This window comes from Sminthopsis crassicaudata, chromosome 3 (genome assembly GCF_048593235.1).
Source record: "Sminthopsis crassicaudata isolate SCR6 chromosome 3, ASM4859323v1, whole genome shotgun sequence".
Taxonomy (NCBI): Eukaryota; Metazoa; Chordata; class Mammalia; order Dasyuromorphia; family Dasyuridae; genus Sminthopsis; species Sminthopsis crassicaudata.
The window spans coordinates 502,947,856-502,960,901 of record NC_133619.1 but is presented as its reverse complement, the minus strand read 5'-3'; the positions used below and the strand labels follow the sequence as shown (position 1 = coordinate 502,960,901).

General features: G+C 32.6%; 2 pseudogenes; one reads left to right on the top strand and one right to left on the bottom strand.

The window, feature by feature from the left end:
* The window catches only part of LOC141562253 (olfactory receptor 8B3-like), an 86,113-nt pseudogene extending 73,296 nt beyond the window's left edge, over positions 1–12,817 (top strand).
* On the bottom strand, positions 839–12,093 carry LOC141559697 (olfactory receptor 8B3-like; annotated as a pseudogene).
* Positions 12,818–13,046: the final 229 nt, after the last annotated feature.

Genomic DNA, 13,046 nt, shown 5'->3' with positions numbered 1-13,046 from the left:
ATTACTAGGAAAATTAGGAAAGGATTCATGTAGAAAGTGACACTCAAAATGAGTTGAAGGAAACCAAGGATTACGAGAGTTTGGGATGAACATAGAATGCATTCCAGTAAGCTTAACTAGGTAATGCAAATCATCAAGATGAAAATGAAATGCCATTTATGAAAGGCAAGTGGTCATTTTGATTAATTCATAGTGTGGAAAGAGGTGCAACATTTAAATAAACTGGAAACCAAAAAAGGGACCAGAGTGGAAGGAGTCTTAAATGACAAATATATTTTCAAAACTTTGTGCCTTCCAACCTTCCAATTAGCTTCTCATACTATTAATTAAATGTCTTTTCTATTCTGGGAGTTCTGTCATTTTGACAAGGAAAGGATATCTCCTTCAGAAAAGGTAAATAAGTCAAATCAACTTTCTTCAATCTCTTACATATTATAATTTTTATAAGAACTTTTCGTATTTTTTTCCTACTTGATTTGCTAAGGAAGAGAGAAAGAGAGAGATGTATAATATCTACATCATTTGGACATTTTATTACTATTTTCCTGGAATCCTAATTTCATGTGTTGCCTCTATGTTTACAAATGAAAAATCTAAAGTACACAAATGTTAATAGCCTTGACCAAGATCATGGAGAAAGAATATCCAGGATTAAAAATTTAATCTTCTTACTCTAAACTGTTACTCTTTCCACTTCATCTTTAATCCCAAGGAAGTAAATCCTACTGGTAGAAGGTTGAGCAATAGAGGACAGTGAAAAAAGAATTTGGGTAAAGATTCCTTCCTTAGATAATTGCAATTAATTAAAGCAAAAAAATGCCATTGAATTTAAATCATATTATGAAAATATTGCTCCTGTTCTGGAAAACTTTCTTTTCCTCAAGGTTTTCCTCATGGCAGCATGAACATCTTTATTCCTCAAACTATAAATGAGAGGATTTAGCATGGGCCCCGCATTTGTGTAAAAGATTGAATTGCCCTGGTCCACAGACCCTGATGAAGAGGGTTGGAGATACATAAATGAAGCTGACCCAAAGAAAAGAGTAATTGCAATTATGTGGGAGCTGCAGGTGCTGAAGGCTTTGGACCTGCCTTCAGTGGAGCTCATGATCAGGATACTGGACAGAGTAATAGCATAAGATGTAAAGATAGTGATACTAGGCACTATAATGTTAGTGCCCACAACAACGAAAACTACCAGCTCATTGACATAGGTGCTGGTGCAGGAGAGCTGGAGAAGAGGGAGCACATCACACATGTAATGGTTTTTGATGTGAGCATCACATAAGGACAGTCTCAGTATGCATCCAGTGTGGGCCATGGCACCAGTAAACCCCATAGCATATGCTCCACCCAATAGCTAAGAGCAGATCTGATTGGACATAGTGGCATTATACAGCAGTGAATTACAGATAGCAATATAGCAATCATAAGCCATTATTGTCAATACATAGCATTCAGAAATAACAAAAAAAGAGTAGAAATAGAGCTGAGCCATACATCCTGAATAAGAGATGGTGTTTTTCTTTAGGACAAAATTCATCAACATTTTGAGAGTAAAGACAGAGGAGTAGCAGAGATCTATGAAAGATAAGTTAAGAGGAAATAGTACATAGGAGTGTGAAGCTAAGAATTCATTGTGATTATATGATCAATACCAAACTTCCCATTATCGTGATTACATAGATTCACCAAAACAGGAAAAATAGGGGTAACTGGAGCTCTGGTTGATTTGTTAAGCCTGCAAGGATGAACTCAGTGACTGAAGAGGCATTTTCCAAAACCACTTTCCTCTTGAGAGATCTATGAGAAGAGAAAAATTATACCAGAAACAAAAAACAAACAAACAAACAAACAAACTCAATGAACCTTCTCCTCAACTATGAAAAAGAAGCAATTTTAGAAGTGTCTGGAAATCATCATCATGATTTCCTCTGGGCTCTGTCTCTGTCATCTCCAAGATAACTAAGAATTTTGACTGGACTAAGAAAACCGTTGCTAACGTTCCCTGCATATGAACAGTTGAAATTTCTCATACTCCAAAGAAAAAAGAAATCAGGAAAATGCCATTTGGTTCTTCCATCCTGAACAACATTCCCTTTGCTTGTCACTTCACGTAAAAACTTTAACTACTATGCTCATTTAATAGTTGAAATAATACTTCAAAGAGGTTCCACAAATACTTATGGTCAACAAATGCCTATATTATTATTTTCTTAGTTATGTTAATCATTAGAAATATCATTTCTAATGTTATTACTAATAAAAATAATACTAGCATTGACACAGCACTAATTATGTATCAGACATTGTCCCAAATCTTTTCCAAATATTTAATAATTTGATCCTCACAACACTTGAAAGTAGATATTATTATAGTTGAGGAAATTTAGATAAATAGATATTAAATGACATTACTCATGGCCACACAGCTAATAAATGCCTAAACTGGATCTAAACTCTGGTTCTGACTCAAATCCCAGTGTTCTATTTACTGTGTCCCCCAACTTTCTACAGATTGAATCCAGCATCTCTCTTCCTGATTATAGGGTCCCTTTAAGGAGGTAAGGGACTAATAGTAACAAGGGCCCCTTTTCTTATATATTCTCTTTTCTCACTTAGTCTATACCAAAAAAATCACATATGGGTCAGTGACACAGATTAGGGACATGATTTTATGGAATCTTGGCATCACCTGGTAGGCAAGAGAGAGGATAAAATAGCATTAAAATCAAAATATGCTATATACTCACTCTTCTCCTGCCTAGACACTTCACTGTTGGTACTTAATGGTTTTCCTTCCTGAAGGAGAAATGTCTCTGATAAGGATGATCAGAAATTCTCTATCTGAGACACTGATATTGATTTTTCTACTAAGGCAATCAAAATAAGACATCTTAGCCTCTGAACTGACTAAGAGATATTTTGAGCTATAAAGATTACAAATGTTACTCTGACTTCATCTGGAGAATCTGCTCTAACTACAGGGGAGGAAATAACACTTACAGATATTACCAGAGACAACAGGTAACAGTACACTGTAGGTTTTATTCTAGATATGAAAATCTCATGGACCCAATTGGGAAAGGAACTAGTGAGTATTCTCCCTGAGGAGACTCCTCACAAAGAAGGAATTACAAAGTCCATCTTTACACACTTGACTATACCATAGAGCTTATTTTTTTTCTCTTCAGGGATTTAATCTTCTATTCACACAAGGGACTGTTGATTTCCAGACTTCTCTGTTTCCTTCCCCATTTTTTCCTACCCTTAGTTCTGAGAATTTCTTTCTCTAACAATATCTTAAGCAAACGTCACCTCTCAGACTCTTCTTCATGACTCAAAGAATGAAGGAAGAGTATACAATCAAAGGATAAAGAATCCTAACTGAGCTCTTAAGAGCATACATGGAAGCTTGAGGAATCTATATGTTCCTGTCAGCATGAAATCAGGGTACTTAAAATAAACTTGTTCTACTTTTGTTCAGAGGAAAATATTCTCTCCACCATGTGCAATTCTAAAGCCAGGCTCATTAAAGTTTTTCAAAAGTTATAAAGTCTACCCTTGTGCACCAATTGAATTCATGAGAGTTTATGTTAGCTACACACATACACACACACACACACACACACACACACACACACATTGGAATTGCTTCTCTTGGTATATATATATATATATATATATATATATATATATATATATATATATATATATATATATATATATATATATATATATATATATATATATTGCATAGATCCACCCAAATTTTAAATTCCTTGAAAATTAATCTTGTTTTGCTTTTTGAATAAAGGAAGGAGTTAAAATTTGAGATACTAGTTAATTGTGCTTTTTGGTAAGAGTAGGATGGCAATTATTCTCATATTGTGAAGCTATTTATCCTACTATACACTCCATAATGGTTTCTAAAGAACACTTTTAAAACACTTATTTGATCCCAATTAAATAAATAAATAAAAAAATCTTGGGGCAGGGGAGGGGGAAGGGGAATAAAAGATTATCAAAAACTAAGTTAAAAATGGAATTAATAAGTGACTAAGAACTCCAGAAGAAAAAAAAAATAAACCAGTGTCTATTTTTTTAAAAAAAGAAAGAAAATCCAATTATCAGTATCGAAAATAAGAAGAGGGAAATCAAAACAAATTAAAAATGAATTAAGGGAATTAGAAATTATTGAGTCTAACTATATGCCAAGAAAACTGAAAATTTAAATGACATGGATAAAAGCTTTTAAAATATAAAATGCTCAAATCAATGAAATAATGAAGAATTTAAATAACCCAGAATCAGAAAAATAAATTGAAGGTGACATAAATTAATTCTGAAAGAAAAGCTTCAGAACTAGGTCTATAGTTGAATTACCTCACAAATTCAAAAAATAATTAATTCTAACATTATACAAATATTTTAGAAAATAGGGAGGAAAGAATCTAAATTGTCCCTTGTAAAGTTCTGTTATCTCCAGAGACTGCCGATTGCTCTCTGGGAGGAGATCTGCTGTGTTAACTCAAATCTCTCAGACAGATTCTTCTTCCTGTAGGGAGCCCTTGTCTCCAGACAGTTGCCGCCAACTCTGGTCCAGAGTAGTGACTTCTTCTTCCTCCGGAGAGCCGCCTCAAGTCTGGCCCAGACAAGAGACTCTCTATCTCTGGAGCGCCATCCTCTTATATCCTCCCAGAGAATGGGCGTGGGATAACGCAAGGGCTTCTGGGAAAAATTACTTCAACCAATGAACTTGCCCCTCCTGAGCATGCAAGCTCCTCCCCAGGAGTTCAAAGGGGGTTAAACTCTTAGTAAAGACCAGAACTAGAGAAGTGTTAAGTACCAATTTAGCACTTAGTAAGAACCTAATATCTCATTATCTCATTAGTACTTAGTAAGAACCTAACAGTCCCTACAATGAAAATATGATCATATTCAAATCAGAAAGATAAAACAAAAGAAAAATAATAGACCAATATCTTTAATGTATAATATGAAAAAGGAAAGGAAATCTATAGTAGCATATAAAAAAGATTATGTGTTATTACCACCTGGAATTTATATATTAAATATATATATGGAATTTATATCAGAAATGAAAGTTGGTTCAAACACTAAGAAAAAATATGGACATAAAATATCATTATTAATGAAAACTACAAAATTATATACTAGCAGTCAATGATGAAAGCACTTTTGATAAAATGTAATACTTTTTGTTTACAAAGCACCATAATACAAAATAATAAACTTTTCCTTAATATGGAAAGTAATCACTATCTAAAGCCAACTTTATCTAATCTTATATAAACTAGAATAGAGACTTTTACAATAAGACTAGGGGTAAAGCAAGGATGTCTATTATCCACCATTACTCCTTAGATACTTGTCTTAGCAATAGAAAAGAAAAAGTAAATTGAAAATTAGTGAAAGGAACAGGAAAAGAAAATTATCACTTTTATGCTCTATCCTGACACAGAGTATGGCCCACTGGCTCTCCCTTATATCACTGTATGTTCTCATATTTCCTAGGGGTTATCTTACATAGGGCTTCCTGAAGGACTCATAATTCTTTCCTGAGAACATGCAAACTCAAGTATTGAAGGACTTTGAAAGAAGCCCAAATTCATCTTGTTCCTTTCTCATAAGAGAGTTAATGGTACAATAAAAATATCAGTGCCCCCAGAAGCAAAAGACTTGGGATTATGGTTCCAATTCTTCCACCAGTTATCTCTATGATTTTCACATAGTCCTTCTGTGCATCAGTTCTCTCACCTGTTAAACAAGGGTGTTAGAATGCATAAAGCCATCTGTGAATTTAGGCATATTGCACGTTAGAAATATTGCAATAGAATCTTATACAGACTTAAATAATATTAAAACATATCATAAATAGCAAAATTCTTCAAGATTAAGGTGTACTTTGCAGACCAGAATATAGACAGATATAGTTCACATAGTATCATTATGTTGTCTCCCTCTCTTTGAAGTATACAGTTAATTTCTGCTTCTTGTGAGGAATATGTTATTACTTGCTTTTTTCTTAATCTGTCCATGCATTTCAATTATTACAGTGAATTAGAACCCTTGTTCTCAATCCCAGAATGGAGTAATAAGTCACATCATTTATGACCAAAATGTAATAAAAATTATATTAAATAAAGTACCATTGGAGAAAAGATTAAAAACAAATGGAAACTAAATAACTTAATAGTAAAGAATTGGTGGGGTCAGAAAATAAATTATAGAAATGGTCATTTCATCAAAGATAATGATAACAATGAGACCACATACCAACTTTTGGGGGAGACAAAGTATTCCGTGAGGGAAAATATTTATCTCTGGGTAATACTTTGTCAACAAAAGAAAAAAGAGAAGTTTAATCAATTGTGTACACAATTTTTTTTTAAATTACCTAAATTAATTTACTTATTTAATGACATACCAATCAAATTGCCAAAATATTACAGTATAAAACAAAAAAAATACCAAAATTCATCTGGAAGAACAAGTCAAAAATATAGGAATTATTTTGCAAAATCAAATCCTCAGGGATTCTTGTTTTAAGATTCTTCCTCTAGTCTATCAGTAGCATAATCCATACCAAGTACAAGGTTCAAATAAATATTAAAAAGAACAAGTCATATATGGATACTTAAGATTCCATTTTCAGCTGAATTCAAGTGGCTTAATTTGTTCTTTCTATAGCTTTAATGTTTATAAGATTAACTCCATAATTGAACTGATTCTCATCCCATGAACTAATTATTTGGAAGATCACTGTAAGTTTTGTAAGGCCCTACAAAATCATATTAAATTATAGCACTAACAGATTTAAGCATCATTAAAGTGTTTTGGAATATGAAAAAAATGAATCAATTGGAAGAAACCTTTTAATATCTGCCCAGATACTAGTATCAACTGGCACCTCTATATACCAAGATGCTGATTTAGGAATACATATATACATACATACATATATATATATATATATATATATATATATATATATATATATATATATATATATATATATATAATCATAGTTATAGTCAAACAAACTAGACAATTTATGGACAGAGATCAAGGATAGATCTTTTTGATAAAGAATTTCCAAGTGAAAATATTTTCTAGAATATCGTGAAGCAGATGGCTAAATCAAAGACAACAGATAAGAAACTCATTGAGTAAATGTTAATTAAAAGAATGCTGCACACATGTGTTTGTATAAGCCCTTAGTATTATACAGCATTTGAATTGCATTGTGTTTTTAGGGAAATACATTGTTTAAAGCATACTCCCTGAAAACAAATCTGTTCTAAAATTTTCTGATTCGTACTACTATCAATTTTGTTGGTTATAGTGCCATTCTAAACATTTTGATTATACAAATACCCAAGAATTGTATAATTGCTAGTCAATATGGCTCTTGAGAAGATTTGAATACTCTGTATAAGACTATAAATTATCATCAAAAAAAGGAGTTCCAAAGGGTTAAATATTATATATGGAACCCTAGCATGTAGTTGCTTGACATTTCACAAAGACTGACAGATATAATTAAATTTAAAATAGAACAAAATGAATTGTTCTTCCAAATCTCAGACTGATCAGAACTAAATACAATGGACTAATAAGGCACATCAATTGCAACATTAAGCCTATTTGTTCTGGGGATTGTATAGTGCTATTCTGGTACATATACACAGAGAGTACTATCACTAGCAGTCTCTTAGAATTTTTTTGTACACTACCTATACACATCTACTCTGGAGATATGTCTCTTCTTATAAACCTTTATTAAATTACATCCAGCCCAATCAATTCATTGTCTCCTCTGTTGCTTTTGACATTTGTTTTCCCCTAACAAGGGACTTAATGAATGAAACTTACTCTCATCAGAATTAGCTCAAAAAGAAATAATATAAATACTCAATATGGGCATAGAAATCCCTCTTGCCTTGAAAGAAAGTCAGAGAAAATAAGATACAGGAAGAGAAGAAAGTGAAAAAAATAGAGAGGGAGTAGGAGGGAGTGGTCAGTAGCAAATCATTTTTGAAGAAGAATAGAGTAAAAGGAGAAAAAGAATAGAATTATGGGGGAAATTCATTTAGCAATAGTGATTGTAAAAAGAATTTTGAAGCAAGTTTCTCTGATAAGGCCTCATTTCTCAGAGAGGACTAAGTCAAATTTTAAAAAATTAAGAGCCATGTCCCAAATGATAAATGATCAAAAAATGTGATCTGTGCCCAGAAGGCTATAAATTCATGCATATCCTTTGAATTAAAAATACCACTGCTTGGCATGAATACCAAAAGATATTCAGGGCAAAAAAGAAAATGACCTAGATTACAAAAAAAAATTTAAGGCAAAAAAAAATGGAAATTGAGGGGATGCCCATCAATTGGGGAATGGCTCAATAAATTGTGCTGTATGTTTATGATAGAATATTATTGTCCTAAGAGAAATGATGAGCAGGATTTACTCAGAAAAACTTGTAAAGTCTTCCATAAACTAAAGCAAAATGCAATGTACTGTATACAAAGTAATAGCAATATTCTGGAATAGTCAGCTATAAGTAACTTTGTTATTCTCAGCAATACAATGACCCATGCCTACTGAAGGACTCACAATGAAAAATCCTGTCCATATCCAGAGAAGGAACTTATTGTGTCTAATGTAACAGGAACAAGGCATCACAACTATGTTATTTACAACTTGATTTTGACAAATACTTTTGCTATTGATAATTTCTGTTATTTACAACTCTGTTTTAACAAATACCTTTGCTACTCATAATTTCTGTAATCGACCACTCTGTTACAATAGATATCTTGTTATTGCTAGTTAAAGTGAATTGAAATGTCAAAGTATAGTCTATGCATTAATCCTAGGAGGTATATAACATCACTTGGAAGTAGTTGATAATGTAACGCTAGGTTAAAGAGTATATAAATCCTAGTACTCAGATTAATAAATGGAGATTGTAGAGCATATCTTCCTCCCCGGCCATGGATATTCATTCATACTCTCAGTATTCAATGGAGCTGGACTCCAGTGTATAGATGTATAGATTAATAGAAATCAGATAAAGAGTGAGTAAAAAGGAGAAAAGGAGGGAGGAATCCTTGGAGGTGAGTAGGTTAAATAATAACCAGGCAAAGTAGAGGATAGGAGTAAAGTAAAGGAGTAGGGATAGGAAATAAGATATACACAAACATAATAATAATGATGATCAGAAATAGAATTTACTAGAAAAAAGCAGGGGTAGTAATTAATGATGTCAGGCAGAATTAATCAAAAGAGACATTCTAGGTCAACAATATTAATAAATATTATTTTAGAATATTTAACTAGATAGTATAAGGTTAGACTATTTCTCTAACATAGGAAATGATTATCCACCTTCAGAGAAACAGAAGATAAACAAGCATAATACAAACATATAGGTGTACATGTATATGAATGCATATTTGTATGATTATAGATATCTATCGATATATATATATGTCATATAAACATATCTGCATTCAATTGTAGCCCTCAAGTGAGGTGGTGGGGAAAAAGGGGAGAACAAGAATAAGATACAAACTGTTCATATTTTCTGAACATATATATGCTGAGAAAAGAAGGTATATACATATATACATGTATGTGATATGTATAATCCCAAAGTTCTTTTTTCCCAGATAATATATATATACATATATATATGTACATATGTTGTATGTCTACATATCTTGGATATCAAAGTCTTATCAAATATATTTGAGAGAAAAGTTGTTTTTTTTTTCTCAGTTGGCCACTTTAGGTTTTATTCTATATGTATTACTTTTTATTCAAGGAAAAGTTTTTAAATTTTATAGAATTGAAATTATCTATTTTATCTCTTGTAATTTTCTTTACGTTTGGTAAATAATTCTGCCTCTAATAATAATTTTTAAAAGTACTTTATCTGATTGCCTTCTGGCTTGCTTTTTCCAAATGTTATGATTTTTACTATTCAGGTCGTGTATCCAATTTGGACTTATTAAGATATGTTATAAGAACTTATGAACTTCTATGATATGAAAATATATGATATGGCATAAGATGTTAGTTTAAACCCAATTTCTAATAGACAAATATCCATATTTCCTACTAATAATTATCAAATCAGGTTCTTTTCTAGGCAATTTATACTCTAAGATTTATCTAACTCTCAGTAACTGAGTTCAAATGATTATTATTCTCATCAATACTTTTCTGTTGCAAAGAAGTCTAGTTTTCACACATATCCTATAACAAAATCAAAAAAGGGCATAAGATCAAATGATGGTTGAAAATTTCAAATAAAACATCAGTTTATATAAACTTTGTTGTAAGTTAATACTTAGTACATTACATTATACATAATACATTAACTATACTGACCACTAGAAAAACACATGAATAAATACTTATTTTGTACAGATTCCTAAAGTTTCATTAATTCAAGGTCATTTAATTTAGGCGGTGTCTCATGTCTTCACTCACTTTATTCAACAATCAACATTTTCATAAATCTATCTTTGATAACAAAAAGTATAAAATTATAGAATAGAAACAAGACAAATTGGTTAAATTAAGCATATTTAGAGACAAGTCAATAATCATTGTTTAACAAAATGAACATTAGTTCAGGCAATAGGTATGTACATGAAGGAGACTAATTATCAATCAATAAGTATTTATTAAGGGCATATATCAGACATTATATTTAATAATGCGAATACCAACATAAAAGGTAAAGAGTCCTTGCCTTCTCAAAATTTGTGTTCTAATGTGGGAAACAAAATACATTTGCATAGATATGTGAGGAGAAAACCATATATGTATGTATGTATGTGTGTATATAAGGAGTTTGAGAAGGAAAGACATCAACAGCAAGGAGAATCAGGAAAGGATTCATATAGACTGATATTAAAACTAAATTAAGGCAAACTGAGGGTACCAACAGTCTCAAGTAAGGAGGAAGTTTATTCCAGTCATCAAAGGCAGTTAGTACAAATGCATCAAAATTGGAGCAAGTAAGCCATTATGGTTAAGTGCAAGGTGAGTGAAGGAAAGTAAGTAGGATGAAAAAGTAGAAAGAAATAATGATGTGAAAAGCTTTAAATGCCAAACAAACATCTCTTTATATCTCAATCTCTTCCTTCCCTTCCAATTAACTTCTGATAACAAGTAATATAGTGCTACAGTTCTTTTATGAGACAATACAGCACAATAAAAATGTCTCATCCATTCTGATTATTCAGCTAATTAGACAAAGGAATGGAAATTTCCCTCAGCAAATCAATTTGTCTCAATCTCTCAAATATAGTATAGCAAGTACAAAAAAACTGTTCCTAAAAGCAATTTTTTTTTAGAAAATGAAAATGTTTCTTCAAAATTGGAGTCTCTTAGTTGTCCATTCTCATCATTTTCCAATTGCAAATGACTTCACTTTATAATACACTAGAAATGTTTAATTGTCATTATAAAAGCCAGACCAGTCCTGGAATGTCTATTTTGGGAGCCAGCAAACATCTATATTACCTTCCAATAAAAGCAGCTAATCCCACAAATAAGGAAGTTTTGATAGGAATAGGAATAGGAATAAAAGAACATGATACTTTGTGCCTTTTACCTATTTTTATCTAGGCACAATATCTATGTGGGGAAAAAATAAACATCAGAAAAGTATATGTTATTTTGCCCAGCAGAGTGGAAGGGAAGTTACATTATCAGGATATTTATTACCATTTTCCAGACAATCTCCTCTATATTCATTGTTTTCCTGAATTGCTGATCAGTGACAGTGGGTAGAAGTTGAATGAGTCATTGCACTTAACTTTTTACATGACTTTTCATATAATTTTATAAGATACTTGCATTTTCACAGAGGGAGCATAGATCATAAATTTATAACTGTTAGGGATATTAGCAGTTCTCAAGTCCAAACATCTCATGTTTTTATAAATGAGAAAATGGGGTCAGACAAGTTGAATGACTTGCCTTGGTTACACAGATTGAAAATCCATGATTAAAACACTAATCCTCTTACTCCAAATCCAGCATACTTTCCATTGCACTACTAATTTGTGAGTAGCTGAAAAAACAAAAGCAACTCCACTTTTTCTATAATTCTTCTCTCTGACCCTATTGGTATTGTAACTTCTGCCCTGTTTGTGACCTTCCTTGATGCTAAAACAGCAAGTATCCAAAATAGCCTTATTTATTGGAGTGGAGTTAGGAGATGACCTGAACAAGGGCCTTTTCTTTCCCTGGTCCAAGTGCCAGAAACAAGTCCTGTCCAATCCAGAGGTGATTGTTGCTGTTCAAATATTTTCAGTCTTCTGTGATGCTCACATCATAAACCATTACATGTGTGACATCCTCCCCCTCCTCCACCTCTCCTTCACCAGCATCCATGTCAATGAGCTGGTAGTTTTCATTGTTGTGGGCATTAACATTATAGTACCTAGTGTCACCATCCTTACATCTTATGCTCTTATTCTGTTAAGTATCATGAGCATGAGCTCCCCTGAAGGCAGATCCAAAGCCTTTAGCACCTGCAGCTCCCACATAATTGCTGTTGCTCTTTTCTTTGGGTCAGCTTCATTCATGTATTTCAAGCCATCCTCAATAGGGTCCAATAGATCACAGCAAAGTATCTTCAGTGTTTTACACAAATGTGGGACCTATGCTAAATCCCCTCATTTATAGTCTGAGGAATAAAGATGTTCAAGTTGCCATGAGGAAAACCTTAAGAAGAATGTTTTCCAGAATAGGAGCAGGGATTTCATGTTGAAATTTTGAATTCAAGGGTACAAAGCTAGCTTGGGCTTTCCCAGTCTCTCACTATCTGCTCAGGTTTCCCCAACCCCCACAAACATCTTCTTCCTTATCTAAAAACCCATTGAATTCTATTCAATGCTAACCCTAGCTGAAACCAGCCAGGAACCTGTGATTTCACCCAGCTTCTAGATTATAAAAAGAGGAACCCTGGAAGTCCACTCTTTGCAGGAGCCCCCCCAAAC